At 39.7% G+C, this 22,549-nt stretch overlaps 1 long non-coding RNA gene across 6 annotated transcripts in view; it reads right to left on the minus strand.

The window, feature by feature from the left end:
* The window catches only part of LOC109959985 (uncharacterized), a 135,974-nt gene that overhangs the window by 106,816 nt on the left and 6,609 nt on the right, over positions 1-22,549 (minus strand). For all 6 annotated transcript variants that reach the window (XR_002274924.1, XR_002274925.1, XR_002274922.1 and 3 more), the window contains exon 3: positions 9,744-9,840. This is a non-coding gene — a long non-coding RNA (uncharacterized LOC109959985). The remainder of the gene's footprint in view (positions 1-9,743; positions 9,841-22,549) is intronic.

Consider the following 22,549-nt stretch of genomic DNA (forward strand, 5'->3'; position numbering starts at 1 on the left):
TCTTTGACTTTCTACAACTTTCTCCCATCTCCCGACTGCATCTCTTGAGCTCAGCCACAGTCATCTTTGGGTTTTTCTGTACCTCTCTCACCAAGGCTCTTCTCCCCCGATAGCTCAGTTTGGCCGGACGGCCAGCTCTAGGAAGGGTTCTGGTCGTCCCAAACGTCTTCCATTTAAGGATTATGGAGGCCACTGTGCTCTTAGGAACCTTAAGTGCAGCAGAATTTTTTTTTGTAACCTTGGCCAGATCTGTGTCTTGCCACAATTCTGTCTCTGAGCTCTTCAGGCAGTTCCTTTGACCTCATGATTCTCATTTGCTCTGACATGCACTGTGAGCTGTAGGGTCTTATATAGACAGGTGTGTGGCTTTCCTAATCACGTCCAATCAGTATAATCAAACACAGCTGGACTCAAATGAAGGTGTAGAACCATCTCAGGGATGATCAGAAGAAATGGACAGCACCTAAGTTAAATATATGATTTGATATATGATTTTAGCATATGGCTGCAATATAACAAGGAGTGAAAAATTTAAGGGGGTCTGAATACTTTCCGTACCCACTATATATTCTCCTGTGTTAGACTAGTGACCTGTCCAGGATGTTCCCCGCCTTTTATCCAAAGTCAGTGGGGATTGGCTCCAGCCCTGCCCCCCAGTCTTTCCAAAAGGTGGAAAAGACTGGTTGTATTTGTGCTTCAGCTATCCTTTACTATCTATGAGTCAGCATGATTCAGTGCATTTCACTAACAGACAAATGAGGAGATTATACTAAGAGTGTGGTAATAAGCATGATCAGACCGATGACAGAAGAGACAATTCATCTCCCCCTTTTTGAAAAACGTCATCTTCAACTAAAACCTAACAGAGAAGCCAGATGTTCAGTCAATAATGATGCTGTTTAGAAGCACCAAGTACAAATTATGCCTCTTGTGAACTTTGCTTCACCATGCCTCCTGCCTGTTCACTGAACTATTTACATTTGGCCTGTAGTTTGATCAAAGGCCTCAAACCTTGTTTGAGATCATTTTAATGAGAGCTTCTGGGGGCCAGTTACTCAGAATAACCTAATTGCACAGGATATTTGGGTGACACACATACCACCTCTTTGCATTTTCCTTTTGTTGCTTTATTTGCTTGCTCATTACTCACTTTTTCTTCTTCTGCCAGATAACCTTCTCTCTCTCTCTGCAACATACAGTGCAAGTGTTGAAGAGAGAGACTGATCTGATCAAAAAAAAAGTACACACTCATGTCAGAAGAATTACAAGCATGCATACCCTTTCGAATGCAAGCCAATTCACCTGCTCCTTACAAACCCCACTGCAGCTGCTGAAGCCGTTTTGCTGCAGATAATTAAACCAAAAACTAAAAGAATACATTGCAGCAACATATTACCTGGTAACACAAGTAACTTATACACACCCTTAGTTTTCAGTTGAGATAAAGTTGCAAAGGAGCAGCAGCCCCCTCAAACAATAGTCAGGCTGCTATTTTCAAAACATGCACAAAGAAACAAAAATGTTCATCTGAATTTGCCACTAATGAAGCTGAAAAAGTAATTTTCAGTTCATAACTCAACAGCCCGTGTCTACCAGGTTTCATTCTTACTATTTTCTTACAGCATTATACTTCAACCTGCTTCATTTATTTTACAAACTCTGCTGTAAATGCAATTTCAAATTTATAAAATTGACATTTCTGCTTATCAGTCTACACCCAATAACCCATAAGGACAAAATGAAAAAGTTTTTCAGATTTTCTTTCAAATTTATTAAAAATCAAAAACTGATATGAGTTACAAAAAGAAACACATCCTTGGTTCAGAAAGAATCTACCAGCTTTGCACACCTGGATTGTGGCTATTTATCCCATTCTTCCAGCAGATCCTTTCAAATTTCACTGGTTAGGCCACTCAAAACCACAGACTGGACCTGAAGTCACTCCAGCACTGTCTTGGTGGTTTGGTGCTTGGGGTCATTCATGCTGAAAGGTGTGCCACCACGTCAGGATCAGGTTCTCTTCTTTTTCCTCATTTTCTCTCATTTAAATGATGTTTGGAAAATTTCAAGCAGGTTGTCATATGCCTTTTGCTCAAGGTGACATCCACAGGCTTGATTGATGTAGGGCAACTGAGATCATCTTTTGGCAGGTTCTTCCATTTGTGCAAAAGACTTATGAAGCTCTGTTAAAGTGACCTTTGTTGGTCACCTCACTGACCAAGGACCTTCATTCCTGGTTATTGATTTTAGCCTAGTTGTCCCAAACTTCTTCCATTTCACAATTACACAGGCCACTGTGCTCCTGAGAACACTCAAAGCTTTAGAAATTGTTTTATACCCTAGACCAGATCTATGTATCACCACAGTTTTATTGCAGAGGTCTACAGAGAGCGTCTTGGATGTTGGGTCTTGTTTTTTTTTTAGGACATGAGGTATGAACTGTGGGACCTTATACAGTCTTATGCAAAAGTTTAGGCACCCCTTGATAAATAACAGATTTTGGTGATTTTTTATTTGAACAGATGTTAACACAGTTTCTCTTGGAAATGGAAAAAATGCACAATATTTTCTGCAAACAGTGATGCATAGTTACTTCTTATGCCATAAATTGAACAAAAATAAAAAATAAAAACATGATTATGGCATGGTGCAAAAGTTTGGGCACCCTAAGAGTTCCAGAGTCTCAAAGTCTCTCACAAGGTATCAGACCTTAATCAGCTCGTTAGATCTGATGCACAGCAACAGCTGTCATTGGTAAATGCCAATTTCAAAGCTGTACAAATACTTTGACTCTTCAAACCTTGTGCACACACTTGTGGACACCCAGCAACCATGGGTTCCTCTAAGCAGCTGTGTAAGACCCTGAAAATGAAAGTTATTGATGCCCACAATGCAGGAGAAGGCTACAAGAAGATAGCAAAGCGTTGTCAGCTTGCAGTTTCCACAGTAAGAAATGTAATTAAGAGATGGCAGATCAGGGGAACTGTGGAGGTCAAGATGAGATCTGGAAGACCAAGAAAACTCTCGGACAGAACTGCTCGTATGCTGGTCAGAAAGACAAATCAAAACCCCCATTTGACTGCAAAAAACCTGCAGGAAGATTTAGCAGACTCAGGAGTGGTGGTGCACCGTTCCACTGTGCAGCGATGCTTGCACAGACAAGGCCTTCATGGAAGAGTCAGCAGAAGAAAACCTTATCTGCGTCCCCATCATAAAATCCAACGTCTGAAGTATGCAACAGGACATCTACAGAAGCCCGATGCGTTTTGGAAACAAGTGCTGTGGACTGATGAAGTTAAAATAGAACTCTTTGGACACAATCAGCAAAGGCATGTTTGGAGAAAAAAAGGAGCAGCATTTCATGAAAAGAACACCTTGCCAACTATTAAGCATGGGGGTGGATCTATCATGCTCTGGGGTTGTGTTGCAGCCAGTGGCACAGGAAACATTGCACGGGTGGAGGGAAGAATGGATTCCACTAAATACCAGCAAATTCTGGAAGCAAACATCACACCATCTGTAAAAAAGCTGAAGCTGAAAAGAGGATGGCTTCTACAACAGGACAATGATCCTAAACATACCTCGAAATCCACTATGGAATACCTCAAGAGACGCAGGCTGAAGGTTTTGGAATGGCCATCACAGTCCCCTGATTTAAACATCATTGAAAATTATTGAGGGCAGATTGATGGGCAAAAACAAACTATTTAAAATTAAATCTGCAAAAGTATTCACAAAGTAAAGGGGTCTGAACTATTTCCGGTGACTATACCTGGTAAAAACATATGAACCAAAGTCAGGTTTGCTTTTCAAGCCTTTTTATGAAAGTTTCTCTAGCATTGTTGACTACTTATATAAATCTAAATGCAGTTGATGAAAAAGTGTTTTCTTAAAGTTGTTCCTAAGAACAGTCCTAAGGAAAGTCTACATCTGATTCATGAACTTAAATCACAGAATTGTTTGCACCTGTGTTCTTATATTAATGAATCTCATGTGTTTGGAAGTTGAAAACATGTGCCAGTTGTTCCTAATTAGCATAGGTTAACACCCCACCACTGCCCATAAAAAGGCATGAGACTGCAGGGCCATGCACACACATCTCACAGAAATGGAAAAGGGAAGTTGGGAAAGCCAGGAACCACAATCTAAAGATGGTGGCGAAACAAACTCCAAACTGAAGGAAAACGTGAGTAGTTAAGCAGTGGAGGACAGCGACTGAGCCGCCATACTTTGTATCATCGCAGTGAATATGAAACAAAACTAGAGAGACACATGGGATCCTCTTATTCAGTGAAAGAGAAGGGCGCACAACTGATGATTTGATCTCAAATCTGAGATAATAAAATCAGAAGAGAGACGCTGACCAGTGGAGGAGGACAGGTTGCCCATTGTTATCAGAGCTGGACCAGCGCACCGGGGCCATACACAGCTCTCTTGGATGTGGCGTCAGCTGAGTGAACCTCCATCTGTGCACCCAGTGCCCTTTAACTGCCCTGCGTCTGATCTCAGATGTGGTGCTGGACAACCAAGCGCTTACACAGTCACCAGCCAAAATATCCCAGAGACAAAGAAATGAACAGAAATTAGAAGTAAAGTTATGCACTTAAACAAGTTTGGTTTTTAAGCAATGCATCCTAATTCTAAACTACAAATAATCACACTGAGAAAGTTAATTTTAAAACCTAAAAACCAAACACTTGATTGCTGTAATTTTTAGTGTAGTGTTTATTCATTTTCAAACACCACACTGATTTGTAAAACGGGAAAACATATTACAGAAAAACTAATAATGACAAAACTTCTATTGTGACTTTAATCCTATATTATATAACTGTAGAACTGATGAAAACTAAATAATCAGTTATTTCACACACACACACACACACACCTGTGCTAAAATGTGTAAGTGTCCTCAACAGTGTGCGCAGATAATTTTCTTAAGAACAAATCCCAGATAAGAAAACATTGGTGAATCGCACTATCTTCACGAAAACTTCCCAAGTGGGTTTTACAAAGAAATTTGTTTTCAAGAATGATTGGTGAATGAGACCCATTGAGCTCACTGTGTTTCTGCCTGGAAGACTACAGAATCACACATCAGAGTTACACCACATAATTACTCCCCTCGCTGCCCATTATTGTGATCACAGAGTGATGGATGCCTCCCCTCTTCTACAGACAACAGCTCTGTTTGGTTTCTTATTCTACTGTAGTACTTCCATTATTCTTACTGTAAAGCACGTGATTGCAGCTGTGAAGTAGGAAAGATGCATCTATTAAAGTGGCAAGGCAAATGGTGAACAGCAGAATGAACAACAATGAATGTATGCGTTTAGGAACTTCTCTCTACTTCACTGTACACATTAGGTATGTAAATGGTCTATGTATATAGAGTTCAGTCCAAATCAGTTTTAACTGTGCTGTCATGACTGTAGCAAAGAGACAAGTGCTGTTCCCACCCTTATCATCCACATCCATTAGCTGACACTACACTGTTAGTATGTGCAGTAAGGCCTGTGTGTAAAAGCACAGTATACTATATGCATGTGTGTAAATGAAAAGTGCCTGGCAGCTGCGGACTGTATGTGGAGGATAAGGGTTTTGTGAGGAATGGTGTGAACAAAAATCTCTCAAGTCTGACTAATTTTCCAAGATTCAAAAGCCACCTGTCCCTTATCCTTTTTTCCCTGTCAGCCATGTTTGCAGAACTCTTAGAGACAGTGCACTATGCCTGCACATGTAGGGCCTCCATATGTGCATGTGTATGAATAGGTCACTGGCCACAGGAGGAACATTATACCAACAGCAGCAACTACAGAAACCAGTAACAACAGTAATGCTAAATGTGCAGCTCATGAGGCTCTCATTCAAACTAAACATGAGCTTTTTTGTTTATTAGCTGATCCTATGTTCATCATCAGCTGTGTAAGCATCTGTTTGGTTTTATCAGATGCCCGATAATTCTCCCTCAGGCTAGACAGCATTTCAACATGGACAGCTCATCCAGATGATGTACAGTATTTGTTGAAAGGATCATCTGAGCTTGAGGAATAACAAGCACTTATTTTCCTTTGCTGAAAAGTTGCACGACTAGGAAGAAACTAATGGAACATCAATGTGGATGATTTTTTTGGCATGGGTGATAACCTTTCATCATGTATGATATAATCTCAATTGTGTCTTTGCTGAACCCTCTGCAATACAGAATACATTTTCTACACATATCCCACTCTCTGGATGCATTTCATTGCTCTGCAGTATTTAATGCACTGTGTCCAGCCACACTGTGGCTGGATTCTCTGATGACCTCAGTTTTTTTTTTTTTGTTTGTTTTTTTTGTAGCTATGAAGTTAAGATTTTCCTGCAAGTTACAATGACAACTAGTGCATCTTTTCTGTTGCTAGGTCAGTTTCCTCAGCTGTATCAACATCCCAGTTTACTGAAGTCTGTTCTCATCCTACGCTCTGCAGTCACCCACAGACTTCTCCTGTGCCCTATCCTACCTCCTGATTACCATCCTCCAGTCAGCACCCACTGCCTTCTGCAGCAATCTGGCTGCTATGCTCCAGCCCCTCCACTTTTCTGACTCATCAGCTTACTAGAACTTACCAACCCTGTTTGTATAGGAATATGTGAATGATCCAATATTGATTCTTAAAACTAGAAAAAAAAAAACTTTCCTTTTGCACATTGTCATTGTATGCTATACCATATGTAGCAGTGGTTCCAGTTGTAAGTGGTTCACTTAGGGATGCATGATGTGTAAAATGTTTACGTTGTAGAATTCAAGTTAATATAATGTGTAAAAAAAAAAGGCTATTTTAACTTAAAAAGTGACAACACCTGGCTAGAGTGTATGTGCTGTCTTGATTCACGGCCGTCTCGTAAATGGTGACATAAATAATTAGTCTATGGAGAGCCAGCAGTTTACCATCTTGACTCAGGATGGTTAGCTACAGATTGCGTCTATGAGGAGGGATAGACTGTGCACACTAATCTGAGCTCTGCTTGTGTTTGCTGAATAGATATTATCTTTGACTACAAGATATGAAGCCATGGAAGTCAAGTGAACAGTTTGTGGTCTACTTTATTCAGTTTGTCGCTGCTGGGTAGCAAACACTAGCTAACAGCTGTCTGCAGATATCAGGCTGATGTCTCATCAACACAAACAGCGCAGACGAATGAGTGAGCAGATTTTCAGTTTCTTCCCTGTCTGTGCTTAATTGAAGCATCTGATACTGACACTCCTGAGCAGCTGGGATTCCTTTTTTTTTTTAATATGCATAATTATAATGGCTTCGCAAGTTGTGCAGGTCTTGTATGCTCAACTGTTTTGCACATGTAAGCCTTAAAAATGAGTCCTGTTTTTTGTCATTTTGTGTTTGTGGCAAGAACTCTTGATCCACTTTAATGTTTGGAATTGTATAAATTAAGGTAATGATGTGCATTTTACACAGTTACACAAAGAGACAAGTGTTGTTCGCTTGGTAGATGTGACAGAAATTTAAGATCCAGAATAAATACTGACAATAGCAAGATCAGCGCTGGCTTTAATTATTGTTTTAAAATTTAAAACACTACACAGCTGTTTGTCTTCTGATTTCATTGCTAGTCATGGCTGCTGTTGAGTTCTCATCTGTATTTGACTTCTCAAAGGGTGTTTGTTTGATATCTATTTATTTTACAGTTTGTCCAGAATGCAACAGGACATCACGCAGTTTGCCAAAACTGAGAACATTGTGATCTTAATCCACATCTGTTGCTTCAGTAACCTCTAAAGTGAAGATCCCTCTACAACACACCTTCTACACTCAGCTAAGAGAGAAGTAATCAAGAGAAACCATCTGAAGTGTAGACAAAGACGTGACACACAGCTGTTCCTCGTGAGATGGCTTCAACTTCCATAAATTTATTTTGGACTTGGGATTAGAGTGAATGTATTTTCACAGGCTGAATGTGACTGAGACCTACTAGAAGAGCTGAGTTAGTCTGTGAAGTTAAGGGTCTATAGTCTGTACAGCAAAAAGACAAATTACTGTGAAAAAAGACAGGGTTTCAATTCCATTGCTAATTACAGCATATCATCCATTATTGTACTCAAATGAACAGTCCACATGACAATCCCATTCATTTTCATTCTCTTATTATGGACTAATTATTCTGCGTTACTGAGGTCCTGTAGAGCAAGTTTCCAAGTTTTCTCATTTATTCTTCAGATACTGCTGCTTCTCTGTTACCTTAATTGATCAGCAGGATGACTGATTGGACTCTACATTAGATAGTTGATCTGTGTGTGTGTGTGTGATATATCATTACAGATGGTGGAAGTGGGTCTGTCACCAGTAGCCTATTGTACTACCCCCACAAAAAATTTTCCCATTCACATTTCCTATGTACGTGTACATGTACTGTAAACAATTAAAATACTTTTATGCCATCAGCTTTGATGTATTAAATATTTCAGTGCGTGTTCAGAAGGAATTCAAACTAGTTTCCAATCAAAGACCACCATTTTCAGCATAGTTAAGCAGCAGGTTGTGAGCGAGGCAGCCTTCCGAGACTAAACTTGTCCTCCAGCTCTAGTGCCCTCACAGCCCGCTGTGTCAGCCCACACAGTTTCTGCCTAGTCGACCATAATATTCTTCTCTGGACACACACAAGCATACATACACGCAAGGTGCACATGGCTGCACAGATAGACTTGACTCCTGTTACATCCAGCTGCCATCATGATGAAAATGAGCTTTGTTTCAATAAAGAAGATTTGGTGATAGTCTCCTTGACCATTCCTCCAAACCACAAGCACTTATTTTTTTTAAACTGAGCTTCCCTCTGTCTCTGATGACATCACCTGTTTCTCCTTTCTCATTGCCAATCACTGCATCATTTGCAACCATGACCACATCACGAATGCACCAACATCAACATATCATTACACTCAGCTCAAACTGAACGCAGAGGTGTAATTTTGGGCACACAATGCTTGAACAAACCGCAACCCTAGAAACCTGGGTCAGGACTGAACCCAAAACCCTCTTGATGCAACATTACACTTTTAGCCCACAGGACAGCACAGATGCAATCAAAAAAAAAAAAAAAAAAAAAAAAACCATATGGTGGTTCTTTGTGGAAATTGTATATTGGTGAGTGAGGGCAGCAGCAAACAGGCTTCCCCTGTGAGCTTGGCTGTGTAATACATTTACAAGCACTGGTGAACATTCATCCTCACATAATCATAGTAATAGTAAAAAGTGTTTTTGTCCCAGATTTAATGCAATTTATTCTTTTAAGCCACAAGTTCATACTAATTCAATTAGTGCTTTCCTCTGCATCAATTTAAGAACAAGTTCTTAGTGAGTGGAAGGTAAAACAGAGAAAAATAAATAAATAAATAAACATTCCAGTCTCAACAGACCACTAGATGGAACATTCAGAATTTCAGATTTTTGTCTCCCCCTTCACCAAGGACCACTGCCACATTTAGACTTCAAAGCAATCCAGTTTAAGTTTGATGTTTTGTGTTTGAAGGTAAGTAGGCAAATGCGTGTGCATTGTGTGTATGTACTCTGCTGTATGTCTGATGCTGGCAGTAGCTACATGCTTTTTTTATTTTGCAGTGAGATAATGCAGGCTGAATCCCCATATGAGTCTGCCCTGCCCCAGAAAAACAGTATAAAAAGACTAGTGCATATGAGCAGTATGGTAAACAAGCTCTTAATTAAATCCATTGATTACACACACACCTCATTCAACTGTGTGGTAGCCATGTCTGAAGGGTCAGCCAACAATTTTGTCAGTCCAAAAGTCTTTCATACTGTAGCCTCTGGTATGATGTAATGTCTGAAAGAGAGAGCGAGAGACTGGCGTAATGTCAGCGTTGTTGTTGTGGGAGAGATTTACTCAAATCTTTCTTTGATCACAAAAACATTTATTCTCTGAAGAAACCCAAAAAGGGAGCACTAGCAGTTTCTAGTTCTCCCACTGCATAACTTCCAGTTCTACTTCCCTGTTGAGTTAAAAAAAAAGGGGGGGCACAACTTTGTTAAACAAAAACATAGTATTTTGAACATCAGATCTTTTGCCGTCTCTTCTAGATGCAGTCCTCTGCACCATTTGGTATTTGGTTGACTTGCTGACCTAGACTGCAGTGAAGTCATGCACCACAGAGAGCATGAAGAGGGTGGGGTTGTATTGAGTGGTAAGGGGGCAGTGCATTGTCATTCTTTGCACAGACAACATTAGAGGAATGCTTAATAGGAAAAATCTTATTAGTATGAAGCACTCTAAACCATCAGTACAAATGAAAGTGCTTCAATGAAACAAAATTATTAAATAATGCTTAACTGACAGATTAGAAAAACAATTCATGTGGCTTTTTTCTTATCTGCTACTACAATGTTATAATTTGGTTTAGGTATAAAACTACTTGAATAAATTCAAGAAAAGTTCATGGTTTGGGTCCAAAACTAGAAAATGACTGTGCTCATGATCTACTAATCACTGTGAAACATTCACAACCTAAAGAACATGCATCGACTTTCAAACAGTTGTCTCCAGTGTCCAAGTCAATTTTATATGGATGCTTAAAGCCCATTTGGTCAGATGTTTATGCTTTATAATACACTAAAGAGCTAAGACAGACATTTAGTTTTGCCTCATTTCTATTGATATCCAGCAGATGTAGCATTGGTTTCAATATTTGGGCATTCTCATAGACAGCAGCTGGCTCAGGTCATCTTCTTTCTGATAAAGACTTGGCAGTTAAAAGCCCCTGAGAAAAAAGGACTGCGGCTACACTCAGCTGTCAGTTTATTAGGCACACCAAGATAAAAGTAAGTCAGTCTAATCCTGCAGTAAATCCTCTCCTTCATGAAAGTGACAGCATTCGGTTATTGTTGCGAAAGTTTTAGTGAGCTGTCGACTCAGCTATGTGTATCTAATAAACTGCCAACTGAACTGAGTGCACATAGCTACAAAAATCTAATATGCTCAGGCTTAGAATTGTATTGTGTGCATTTGTAGGTGAATGTGCCTCTGATACACTAGTCTTTTGGCCACTGTTATACTGTAGGAAGTTAGCCTGCTGCCCTGAAGCTAGTATTGGTATAAAGTGTCACAGCAGGAGAGAACTACCCTTAGGAAACGAGTTGATAAGTGCCATTGGGAAAAACATGACTTTGTTTCTCTGCCACAAACAGCAGCTCTCATTTTGGTAGAGAAAATATAACTACTTTCCATATCCTCTGACATTCAGAGGAGGATCGCAGTGCCTGCAGAACGTCTTCTAGCCACTCTCTCAGTAACAGATGCAAATTTTGCTGGGAATATTGCATTAATATTATTTCAAATATGTCAGTTTTCCAAATACTGTATATTCATCTTACCCTTAGGTTGTGAAGGACTTTAAGAAAAAACATTTCAATCAAAATTTTGTCCAGGTTCGAACATTAGCAAAAGTTCATTTCAACACAGAAATAGGCAAAGAGTGATTTCAGATATTTTAAATGAAAGTCAAAGAATAATGTAGTTTTTTTTGTGATCCAATAATTGTTATGCTATTCCCAAAACCTTTTGATCTTACAAGACACTTTCCCATGTAGAACAGAGATTAGAAAGGAGCCTACAGGGAGGATTCAAGGACTTTGTCTCTCTCTCACCTAATTGTGAGTTCCCTGACTTTAGAATTATTTAGCACAATTTCTCAGGTGTTTGAACAGCACAATGGAACTGGCCTTCTTTCTGCTCTCTGCTTCAGAAACTAAAATACACAGGTTCAAGGATGTGGCTTATTCCACTCAACTATGCTACTTTACAGCATTTCTTTGCCTGTGTGTGTGTGTGGGGGGGGGGTCTACACTTCATTTTTCACTAGACACTGGAGTAAAGCTGGAGGAATCAAGCAGAGATAAGACACACAACAAAACACAGCCTATCACATGCCAACTCATACACACAGCATCAGAAACAATCACATATTTCTCTAAATGTTAAAGAGTAGAAAGGAGGTAACAGAGCAAAAAGAAGTCATAGTAGTCAAGGGGAAAACAAAGAGGATGTATAAAGAACTATCTTTCTGGCCTGTGCCTGGCTTTCCACTACTGATGCCTTACCTGACATCCAGCTAAACATTGCTCAGTGCATTGTTTTTGTGAATAACAGCTCAAGACGATGTGATGTCAGTTTTACTTTTTTTTTTTTTAAAGCATTTTTCTAGTAGGGCCTAACAAAATGGCTTAAGGTTTCATGTTAGCCATTCAATAAACTGATTGCCCTCCTTGTTGTTAAGAGTTGAAATTACAACTGCTTTTATAAGAAATACCATCTGGAGGAAGGTAGAATTTAGGACACGATGTTGGTTTGATGTTACACTGTATAATTTTCTTTGGGACAATGTAGATAACTAGATAAACATTAACACACATTTTTAAGGTGGGGTAGCAACTTACCCCTTGCACAAAATGTACTTTACCTGTTACTGCTGTTTTTAGCACTGGATTTACTGCTTAGTGGACAAATTGTAAAAGACTTAAAATTTTCCATTTTCATGAATCATAAGTGGCATTAAATGCAAATCGAATATTTAATACTATTAACTGCAAAGTCAATGATTTATGTGGAAGATATGATTGCATCCCATCGTCTCTGGAAAATTCTGTTTCTTTTTCCGAGGGCAAAGAGAGAAAGAGGGGAAAAACAAGAGGAGAAATTTTTAAAAAAAGTTTTTGAAAATGCAAAAATAAACCATTACAGTTTAATATTTTGGAAGGAAACTTCTTTCATGACTGGCTAGTAATGGTAGCTAGTCATGAATGTGTGTGTGTGTATATTTGCATCTCATCACCTTCATCCACATGGCAAGCAGCTCATCTTTATAGTTGGAAAGGAAAAGGTCCCATGTAGGACAGGAAGGATGCTGCTAGCAAACAGTCTCCTATGAGATATCCCAAATTCTCTTCAAGGCCCTGAACCATTCAGACATACAGATTTCACAGAATCACACAAGCGAGTGTCTGATTTATCTAATGCATGACTTATTTGTTACTAAACTGCCTCAAACAAACTCTTAAAAAGAAAGCCCATGAAGTCCCATCACTCTGGTTTCAGACAGACAATCTTCAACCACATCTCAAGTAAGACTGCTTCTGGTTGTTTCTGCATCTTCCCGTTGGTGCCCATCTCCTGTGAGGGAATATCCATTCTGCAGCTTCTTCTGCTACGCTCCCGCTGCCACTCCCAACACACACCTCAGTGCTAAACCTCCAGCACGAGACAGCCTCGGCTCACAACCACTTTATCTCTAGTAGCCTAGTCAGAAACCAGTACCCTCATTATTATTTTCCCCATCAGTACTTCGCTTAATTTGTAATAAAAGCACTTCTGACTTCCCTGAATTGATATTTTGTGTTCTGGGACCAGCTTCTCTTTCTCTCACCACTCAGTGAGAGAACCCACAGACCTTACAAGTGGACAATTATTACTCTTAAATGAACATTAAAACAGCATTCTCCTAATGAAAATGCAAAGCTGTGGACTTCATGAAATACATGATATCTTTATCGACTATTTACTAGCATTAGTTACCAAGAGACATTTAAGTTTAATGCTTATTGTATTTAATTTTTAGTTGATGCTTATTGCTGTATCAACTAATGTTAGCAATGTCATTAAAAACTATTACATAATGTATGAGTTAATACCCTAATAAACATGAAAAACATACGTAAATGATTAATGTATCCTTATTGTAAAGTGTTACCATAATTGATTTGGACATGAGATGCAAGAACGAGAGAAATATGTTTTGTTAACTGCATTGCAACTTGATCGAACAAATCCCTTTGGGCAGTAACTAAAGATTATTTCCACCACTGATTCAACTGTAACTGTAATTGGTCTATGTTCAAATTCAGAAAGATGATCACCAAGTGTAAACAGCACAGATGATTTATTTCATAAAATACATGATCAAAAAGGAGAAAGGACTGACAAGTAATGGTTCAGTTTTTAGCCAATAAACAGTCATACTGGTGCATCCAATACATTACAGTACAATAATTGCAGTAAGAGATCATTTTTGATCACTGTTTACAAAGAATTATCTTTTTTTTTTTTATTATATGACAGGAGGGTCTCAACCCTTTGTAACCTAATGTCCATCTTCCCAAAATAAATGAGGAAAAAACCCCACAAAATAAATACTGTAAACGTGTTATGCCACTGTGGCGAGGGCACCGAGAGCCACCAGTGGGCTATGGCCCACTGGTCGAGAACGGTTGTGATATGGAATAAAATGTGTCGGTGCAAATTGTTAACTGCCACAAGCAACTTGCCATACACTGCATTTTCAGCAAAGAAAATGTGTAACATTCTTGCTAAATATGATCATTCAGCCATCCCCACAAGGGAGACATAGCAGTGCAGTTATCTCATCGTGTTGACAGAGAGCTCTATGACGGTCCAGCTGGAGCAACACACAGCAGAGACCAGAAAGATGGACGATGAACTCAAAGTCTAAAGAGTGTAAACCTTTGCTTGCTAGAGGAGAAAGCCTCCCTGTTAAATGAACTTGAGGAATACAGAGCCTCCATTGAGACTGAGCACAGGGATCTACTGGAAGAGAAGAACAATCTCACAGCAGCACTAAAACACACTGAAGAACAGCTTGAGTGTTGCCATGAGAAGAGAAAGAAAAAAAACCTTCCTTGTTCATAAGGTGGAAATGTATAAAGAGCTCTTTATGGGGGCAAACGAATGCCCTAAAGAAGGCTCATATGAAGTATGAGCAGGACAAGGAGATGCTCCTTCAGGCCACACAGGACATCAAGAGTCCCCTGCAGAGAAAGGAGCAGGAGTGGGAGAGCACAGAGAGCTCCTTGAAGGCCCAGCTGGAACAACAAAGAGCAGAGACCAGAAAGATGGACGCTGAACTCAGAAAGGCAGCAGGTCTAAAGATTGAAAACTTTCACTTGCAAAACCTGTTAAATGAACTTGAGAAATGCAGAGCCTCCATTGAGACCGAGCACAAGGATCTACTGGAAGAGAAGAACAATATCACGGCAGCACTAAAACACACTGAAGAACAGCTTGAGTGTTGCCAAGTCCAGTGGCAAAAAGAGAAAACCTTTTTTATTGAGCAGCTTTGCAAATATAAAAAACTCGCCAAGAGCCAAACGGATAGAATGAAGAAGGCTCGCATACAGTATGAGCAGGAGAAGGCAATGCACCTTCAGATCACACAAGACCTCAAATGCTCCCTGCAGTGAGAGGACAGAGACCCATTTCAGGGCCCAGCTGGACAAGCAAAGACAAGAAAAGACTTGATCTGCAAAATCCAATTTTGTTATAAAAGTGTATTCATAGGGGGGCACAGCAGCACGGTGGTTAGCACTGTTGCCTCACAGGAAGAAGGACCCAAACCTCAAACTCCTGGTTCGAACCCAGAGTTCGAGGTTTGGGTCCTTTCTGTGTGGAGTTTGCATGTTCTCCCTGTGCCTCTGTGGGTTCTCCCAGTTGCTCGGGCTTCCTCCCACAGTCCAAAGACCTGCCGCTTAGGTTGACTGGCAACTCTAAATTGCCCGTAGGATCTAAATGATATGCCAAAATATTTGTCAAAAGTTTTACATTTTTTAATAAACTTTCTGATATCCAATTATTACACTGTTCTGGTTCCTTGTTCTTCTTGAGAATGAGTTATGTATGGGGCTGAAAACCATGATGCACAGAGTCATTAAACATGTCTAAAAGTAAGGGTGATAAAAGATTAGAAAACTGTTTATAAAAATCAGTGGGGAAGTCATTTGGGCCACCTTTCATTTTCTTTATAGCGCCATATACTTCCTCCAGTGAAGGGGAGAATCAGGTCACTGAGAATCAACAGCAGGAAATAATGAGCAAAATATTTCCTGAGAAGAAGACAGACAGATCTGTGAGTTATGACCAGTTAATTAACATTTCTGAATCACATGAGAACATTGTTGTTTCATTCATGTGTTTTTTCAAAAGCATTTTAGACAATTTGGCTAGTAAGTGTGGTAAGCGGCTGTGGCACAGGAAGTAGAGTGGTCATATTAAAAATGGAAGGTTGGTGGTTTGACTCTCGTTGTGCTTAGTCCACATGTCGAAGTGTCCTTGGGCAAAACATTGAACCTCAAGTTGCTCCTCATGGCCACTGCAGCACCTTGCAGAGATAGGGCCACCATCAGTGTGTGTGTGCATTTTACAAATGGCCTAAATCCACAGGAACCAATCTGTTCCACCCTCCTTAAATAAAAAGGGGTATTGAGCAACTGCAGTCGTTTTATGCCAGCTGACCTCACCCACACCACTTTTTTCCTCTTCTCTTCCTCACAGTGCATATGTTTGTCTAATTTTCAGCAATTAGTTTCCCCCCCCAGACATTTTTAATCCTACTTCTCCTACTTTTTAATCCTAAAATGTAAATCAAACCTGTCTTACTGCATTGTCCACATGTTTAAGTCACGTCTGCAATAAACTCCTTCATCCCTCCCTAATGCACTGCCCACAGTCTCCACCTCCTCTCGACCATCTCATTATGAAAGCTAAATTAACCCTGACGCGTACCTTCCGAGCATGCAGCAGTTTTACAGCGCCATCGGTCTCGCCTCACAAACACTATCATGTAATTGAATATCAAGTCTACCAGGGCCCTTCATAACTGACTGACCTGCTGCAAGCATATAATTGCACACACAGATGCATCTGTGCAAACAGACACATGCAGACAATTTTTATTTTTTCAGCTGTCTGATGCTCTTACCTACGATAGAGGTACAGCGACACTGCAGTGTCTTCCTTAAGGGTATTGCATATGGCTGATGTTGCTGGGTTGGATGCCAAATCAGGACAGTGAGGATGGCATCTCTAGTTGCAAGGCTGCACTGCTGCCAGTGCACACTGTAGACAGGTACAATGGCAGTAGGTAGAACAGAAAGAGCCGTTTGGTTGAGCATCGTTAAGTTTATCTTACAAAAATGACAATTTCAGCATTGCCCTCTCAGTTCAGGTTCGCCAGCTTTAAATATTCCTGTTTCCTGAGGATTTATATTTGATTTCAAATGATTTTCTACAACAGAAGTGAAACCACTGCATACGCCCCCTGGTGGCAGTACAGGCAATAACTCCCACATGAACCAAACTGAAAACTCAAGTACAAATCACATATGTTTCCCAATAGTTGCTGTGTTGCAGTTTTTTTCCCCCATGTGTCTTTGTGCATAGGTACTTTGAGTTTGGCACTCTATTCTTGTGTCTGCCACTGTCTATATGTCCACTTGTGTGTTTGTTACTGCATGCAACTATGCCGACTTCTGCTCCCAGCAATGAACTAAAACGCCCATCCATTCATTTCACACAATTCAGATTATACAGATTGGAATAAGATATGTAAAGCCTGAAGTGTCAAGCTCACTACTCTTTGTGCCTGTGTAATAATGCTGCAGTATGCACACATAGTGACAGTTTACACTATACGTATAAGCTTTATAGCCATATTTGCTAGACCTGTGCATGTGGATTAAGTGTAAATGTGTGTGTGCGCATTACCACACTTTAGGTTAGCTGTAATGACAAAGAGGCAGCCATTAGCCTATGGAAGACTGCCGGGGGGGGGGGGGGGGGGTTTCAGGATTGCCCTCTCAGTTCAGGTTCGCCCGCTTTAAATATTCCTGTTTCCTGAGGATTTATATTTGATTTCAAATGATTTTCTAAAAGCTTTTTAATACCACAAACTGCATTCTGTTTTGTCATTAGCTGTGATTCTTTTCCATGGTTACTGATTTTGGTTCACCTTGCCTGTCTGTCCCAAATCCTCAAATGCCTCCAAGCCTTTCTGATGCAGCATATTGCCACCTATGTGCAGCCTCCAGTAATACAGTCTGCAGAGCCAGCTGTAGTGTAATTAATTTCTCATTAGTGTAGTCAACAATGACAGTGTCGTAATCTTGCTTCCCCTCTCTCTCACTCTGTATCTCTTTTGCTCTCCCCACCTCCCTTCTCACCACCGTAACCAATGCCCTGTGCTGGAGGGAAGGATTCACATCCGTGAAAAAACAAAGCAAACAAACAACAATTAGCTTCCTGTTGACATGGAGAATGGTACTCATCTCCCGCAAATTACCACTCACTGAGGAATAGTCATCACTTTTGGTGTTCTTTAATGAACCATCTACATCGAAGTTAATCATTTACGGGCACAGCAAAGCCCCCACTGAATCAACACATACACACCAACACATGCAGGAAAAAGCTGCATCCAGACTCAACAACTGAAATTTATGCTGCACTGTTACCATGTTGCTAAAGCTGTACTTGTTTCTCCTCATATCAGTAGTAGTGTGTTTATTCCCATACAACCCAGAGCATTTGTATTTAGTGAAGATAGAAAATAAGAATGTTCAACATCATTAAATCAAATATAAAAAATTTAAAGGCATGAAGAAAGCACCGTCTCCTACTGTCTAGGAAAAAGTCTGCTGACATTTAAAAGTTCTGATGAGTGAGGATTTCTCATAAAATCACCAGGATCTTTTAATTCTAATTGTGTGCAAGAGACAAAGATGTTTCTCTGGCAAACGTGGTATTCATTCAAGACTTTTAGGGAAATACATGGCCACGGTCGTGACATCTGGAGCAGACGAGCATGAAATTCTGTTCATCCCGTGTGTCAAGAGCTTAATGAACCTCTCACTCTCACAATGTACCAAATCAATCTACGGCATATTTTATCTCTTTTTTTGCTTCCCTCACTTTCCTTTATTCCTTCACATCCGTACTGGCGTGAGCCCTCCTGTCCCTTGCTTAGACTGCAGTAATATGCCAGATAAAAGTTAAGACTTTGATCAATCTTTGACTCTGAGAGCAGCTCTGCCTCACACTTTTCATCTAATAAATTTACAATTTCACTTGACTGTGCCAGAGTCCAATTTCAGATCAGCTCAGAGCTTCTTTTCTACTTGTTCAAAATACATCACTGAAAGCTGGTGAGAACTTCTTAGACTTCTTAAATACCAAGTAGCATCACAATGAAGCAATGCATATATAACATTTGACATTAAATAATCTACATTTATGCAGTAACACATTTAGTTTTCATGCATTTGTCTTGTAATAGAGATTTATGTTGTGAATCTTGAAGAGAAGCTTGAATCACTGACCCCAACTACATCTTCAGCTCCTAAAAGCAAAATGTTTATGTGGTTTTGTTTGGGCCAGTTTTCACCATCTAGTACAACAAAACAGAACACATTGGTGCTTTAAGAACATAATGAATATAATTTGATCCGACATACAGTGAGATGTTGTACTGTAAAAAGAACGGGATACAATCAAATGCCTCACAACAGCTACTAAATAGACCTGTTTCACCAAGTATGACATGTGGTCAGTATCACATTTCAGTCAAATCATAGCAGTTAAAACAAACATTATTAGCCAGTTAACTTCCTTGGTGATGTCCATTTGGTTCCGTTTAGAGAGAGAATTAATGTTTTATTAATTATAAACACTGGACACACTGTCATACTGGTATCTACTTATTATATTAAACATTAAGGATTTTTTTTTAAGCTTTCCAACCCATCCAAGTCTGAATGATATATAATACAATTAAAAGCACCACTAGCAGGCAAATGGAACCTTTGATAATACAGGAAATTTATATCACTGTTCGCTCTCAGTAACTGAGTAAACTCTGGTGAGGCGTATTACAAGAAAGATCAACCTATTTTTAGAGGGTCAAAAAGCTGAGCTGAGATATTTATAGTTTCTTTCAACTCCCTGCACTTCCAAAGCCTCAACACACACCTTAAAACCACACACTGTTCATGGAACTGATGCTTTCATGTTTAAAATGCACAGGCATTCAAATACAATGTCAATGTGAACACAAGCACAAACAACAGTGATGGAGAAAACAGCATTTGGCCTGCTATATATAAAACACTGTAAATGAGAATATTATAAACTGGAGAATTATTTTACAGGCCAATTCTCTCTGCTAATGTTCCATGTGTGCATTAGTATATCTTAAGGTGCATTAGTCCGTCTCTGTGTGTGTACACACAAGTGGGATCAAAAATCTCAATGGTACACATACGTGACAGGAAACAGAGAGCACTGCTGTCTCAGAATATAAAAGGACAAAGCCAAAAAAACAATATTTTAAATTAAAAAAAGTAAAATCCAGCCTATCACATTTTGGAGGATGCTCATACTTTAAGTTGTGATTAGTCGCACATGTAAAGCAGCTTTTTGTACAGAAAAGTGCCTCCAATCATTTAGTGCTGTTATCAAGAGCAGCAACAGTTAAGATCATAATCTGAAATTATAGCATTCTGAAATTTGTCAAGTGAAGAGATCCCTTAAGGAATAGAATGATACTGGTTTTAGAGATAAAATTAGGACTACAGCAAACTTACTGCAGGCAAAGCAGTGAAAGCATAACATTTCTGCAACAGCTGTTAGACAAATTGCTCATACAGTTTCCTTTACTGGCTGATTTTGTTGCATCTGTGATTAAGGAGCATTGCGGTTCAGGATTTGATGCCCTCTGCTCAGCCGTGTGTGTGCGCAAAGCATAGTCATGCCCATGTGTAAACAGTGACAAACACAGGGAAAGTTACAGTGAAAAAGCAAAGTGGAAGAGACCACATCAGCCCTTTCACCCGATTACAGGTAGGGGAAGTTCCAGGTTACAGCTCATTATGTTCTCATGGTGGAAAAATGCTAAGAGTTAATCAACTGAACCATAACACTCAAACATGAGAATCTATATTTCACAGCTGGTAAATCAACAACCATGCACTTAATTCACATAACAACCAAAACCAGCTCAGCCAATACAAGCAATGAATTCGTCGTTAATATCAATGCAAACATTGCATGTATGTAGAGCACAAATTAACAGAAAGAAGTCAAGAGCAGAGCAATAAACAAACAGAAGCACTGGTGGCTTCCTTCCTTAACAATGATGCCAAGCACACAAACACAACTAACAGAGCCAAGACAATGCAATGCATGAGATTCATGTTAGCACAGGCACCACTTGGCCTGGTGAAGTGAAACAGTTTGTTACTGTAGTCTAACAGGGAAACTACACAAACAGCATGATGTGTATTAGGCCCGTGGCTCATACGACAAACAGTAGATGAATAATGTGGAGTAATTCCAGCAGCAGAAAAAAACTTTAACATGAAAACACTTAAGGCATGAAAATACAATCCAGTAAATCACTGATAACAGAATAGCTGTTCAAAACAAGTGCATCTCTTCATAGATGGTCTTCCAAGATCGATTTAGACAGTATTTTACCAAAAACTAATTTAGTTGTTGTATTGATGCCTCTAATTAGCTGCTTACTGTACTCAGACTAGACCCCTAGAGATATACTGTATTGATCAGCAAAAATAGTATCGATTAGTGTACCTACTTGAATTAATAACTGTCTGAAGACAAAGAATCATCTTTGGTTGGCTCAGTGTCAGGTGAATGCAATCCTGCACAATCCCACATAAACAAAAACACAAACATGCTCATGAATACAGATGCCTGCATTTACATACATCCATGTCCATGGGATCACTTGTCAATGTAAAGTCCGGGATCAATGTGAGCTCAGCTGCCAAAGCATACAGTCAGTCAGACTGGTTCTTACAAGTGACAATCGGTCACAGTATGTAGGCCTGCTGCTGTTAATTTATTTGACATTGCTTTGTATTCTACCAAGCTCAGAGCATAACAGGTACCGTTAGTCATCCAGCAACTGCTGCAATCAGAACACTCCCTCTTACTGAGTAAATATCAAGCTAATCGTGTAATCTGCTGTGCTCGATGTGAATTTGCAAGCAGGAGAGAACATGGTGTTCTGTTCCGAGCTGATTTCTCATGCCTGTTCCTACAATACCTAGCAGCTCTGCTTCACTGTCTGGCGGCTAATGGAACACATAAACAATGCATTAAAGAGTTTGTGGGGAGAAAATTGAGAGATGAAAGGAGGCTGGTAGTGAAGGAAAGACAAAGAGACAGCAGCTGACTCCAGTCTCTGGTGGACTTGAGCAGTACAGGTTAAAAAGCGTTAGTGGGGTGGGGGAATAAGTGGCAGGATGGGTAGCTGAATGACTGCAAGACTTAACGGAATAAGAAAGAGAAGCCTGCTGACCACAAATCCAGCTATGAGACTTACAGTGCAGACTTGCCATACACTGCACTACACACAGAGCTGAGAAATCAATTAAAAAAATAAAATAAAAAAAAAATAAAATTAATTGATAATGGAAAAATATAATGTTTAGGCAATATTTTTATTTTCCGTTGACATTTTCCTTTTCTAGCAGTAGCAGTCACTATGGCAAGAGTCCATAAACAGTCATTGTTAGGGCCACTCCAAATACCATGAAACTGTGCATATTCAACTCCTCGTTTTATTTTTTGGGAAAACACTTTGAATTTAGTACATTATTGGGAATTAATCAGGCATACTTGTCTCTGGGTCTCTAATTTAGCTCAGGTCCAACTCCCCTACTTTGAGAATATG

This window comes from Monopterus albus, unplaced genomic scaffold (assembly GCF_001952655.1).
Source record: "Monopterus albus unplaced genomic scaffold, M_albus_1.0 scaffold42.1, whole genome shotgun sequence".
NCBI lineage: Eukaryota > Metazoa > Chordata > Actinopteri > Synbranchiformes > Synbranchidae > Monopterus > Monopterus albus.